The 2,500-nt window shown below is 51.0% G+C and overlaps 1 non-coding gene across 1 annotated transcript in view; it reads right to left on the bottom strand.

The window, feature by feature from the left end:
• Positions 1-2,499: 2,499 nt before the first annotated feature.
• The window catches only part of LOC143351133 (small subunit ribosomal RNA), a 1,933-nt gene continuing 1,932 nt past the window's right edge, over position 2,500 (bottom strand). Inside the window, exon 1 of the ribosomal RNA XR_013081504.1 lies at position 2,500. This exon is cut by the window's right edge and continues 1,932 nt beyond it. This is a non-coding gene — a ribosomal RNA (small subunit ribosomal RNA).

Raw genomic sequence — 2,500 nt, 5'->3', positions numbered from 1 at the left:
TTTGCGATTATTCGCCTCAAGTTAGCCATGAGTATGTATAACATTCATTTACGAACGAACGCGGCAGCGTCCATCGGTTGCTCGATGAAATCGATGCGATAAACTACAGCCGTTTCGGCTGGTCGTCGTTAGTCGCGCGAGCAACGATGGCCGCAAAATCGACGCGTCGTCGTTTGCGATTATTCGCCTCAAGTTAGCCATGAGTATGTATATTATTCATTTACGAACGAACGCGGCAGCGTCCATCGGTTGCTCGATGAAATCGATGCGATAAACTACAGCCGTTTCGGCTGGTCGTCGTTAGTCGCGCGAGCAACGATGGCCGCAAAATCGACGCGTCGTCGTTTGCGATTATTCGCCTCAAGTTAGCCATGAGTATGTATATTATTCATTTACGAACGAACGCGGCAGCGTCCATCGGTTGCTCGATGAAATCGATGCGATAAACTACAGCCGTTTCGGCTGGTCGTCGTTAGTCGCGCGAGCAACGATGGCCGCAAAATCGACGCGTCGTCGTTTGCGATTATTCGCCTCAAGTTAGCCATGAGTATGTATATTATTCATTTACGAACGAACGCGGCAGCGTCCACCGGTTGCTCGATGAAATCGATGCGATAAACTACAGCCGTCTCGGCTGGTCGTCGTTAGTCGCGCGAGCAACGATGGCCGCAAAATCGACGCGTCGTCGTTTGCGATTATTCGCCTCTGGCTATCCGTGAGTATGTATAATATTCATATACGAACGAACGCGGCAGCGCCCATCGGTTGCTCGATGAAATCGATGCGATAAACTACAGCCTTCTCGGCTGGTCGTCGTTAGTCGCGCGAGCAACGATGGCCGCAAAATCGACGCGTCGTCGTTTGCGATCATTCGCCTCAGGCTATCCGTGAGTATGTATAATATTCATTTACGAACGAACGCGGCAGCGTCCATCGGTTGCTCGATGAAATCGATGCGATAAACTACAGCCGTTTCGGCTGGTCGTCGTTAGTCGCGCGAGCAACGATGGCCGCAAAATCGACGCGTCGTCGTTTGCGATCATTCGCCTCAGGCTATCCGTGAGTATGTATAACATTCATTTACGAACGAACGCGGCAGCGTCCATCGGTTGCTCGATGAAATCGATGCGATAAACTACAGCCGTCTCGGCTGATCGTCGTTAGTCGCGCGAGCAACGATGGCCGCACAATCGACGCGTCGTCGTTTGCGATTATTCGCCTCAGGCTATCCGTGAGTATGTATAACATTCATTTACGAACGAACGCGGCAGCGTCCATCGGTTGCTCGATGAAATCGATGCGATAAACTACAGCCGTCTCGGCTGATCGTCGTTAGTCGCGCGAGCAACGATGGCCGCACAATCGACGCGTCGTCGTTTGCGATTATTCGCCTCAGGCTATCCGTGAGTATGTATAACATTCATTTACGAACGAACGCGGCAGCGTCCATCGGTTGCTCGATGAAATCGATGCGATAAACTACAGCCGTCTCGGCTGATCGTCGTTAGTCGCGCGAGCAACGATGGCCGCACAATCGACGCGTCGTCGTTTGCGATTATTCGCCTCAGGCTATCCGTGAGTATGTATAACATTCATTTACGAACGAACGCGGCAGCGTCCATCGGTTGCTCGATGAAATCGATGCGATAAACTACAGCCTTCTCGGCTGGTCGTCGTTAGTCGCGCGAGCAACGATGGCCGCACAATCGACGCGTTGTCGTTCGTTTGCGATTCGCTTCAGGCTACCCGTAAGGATGTATATTATTTTATTACTTCCTCGCCGTCATCAGGACGTTTCGTTCGGAGCACGACGACGAGCACACACGCCACCGGGCAAAGCGGGATACGCAAGTTCAAACCGTAAAGGAACGTCGCGAAACGATGTTCGACGGCGTCTCGTTCCTCGGCTGTAGATCCTTGGGCGCTTTGTTTCGGCCCCTGCGCGTTGTGTGTGACAATCGGTCGTCGTCTCCTCTTCGAGCGAGCGCAACGTAAACAGCCAGCATCGTATCTCCGACCGAGACGCGTATATAATGGAAAAATTGACGGCGGGTGACATCCTCGATCGTCGCAACGATGGGTCTTATTTTCTCTTCTCCTCCTCTTTCTTTCGTTAGTAATGGACGTTTTTTTGTTTTTGTTCGAGATCTTTGTTTAGTAATGGACGTTTTTGTGTTATGTTCTTTCGTTTCTTTGTTCGTTTCGACCCAATCGTGTAAACGACGACGCGCGTCACCTCACGCCAGCATCGATCTACCATTAATACGGCGATTCTCGTTCGTCGAGAGAACCTATGGTCTGCACGGGCTCTCCAACGCTTGTGCTTTTAGCTTTGCAATGGCGACGGACGGGAGAGACGCGAGCGGGAACAAACAACGTGTTGTTTGTTCTCTCGTACAGCGTCCTCCGCGCGTAAGCCGTCCCATTGATATGATCTTTCCCATTCATAGTTTTTGTTTGTTTGATCTTTCTTTCCAGTTTAATTGTGTTACTTTTCGTT

Source organism: Colletes latitarsis, unplaced genomic scaffold, assembly GCF_051014445.1.
Source record: "Colletes latitarsis isolate SP2378_abdomen unplaced genomic scaffold, iyColLati1 scaffold0077, whole genome shotgun sequence".
Taxonomy (NCBI): Eukaryota; Metazoa; Arthropoda; class Insecta; order Hymenoptera; family Colletidae; genus Colletes; species Colletes latitarsis.
The sequence above is the reverse complement of the archived record's forward strand: the minus strand, read 5'-3'. Positions and strand labels throughout refer to the sequence as shown.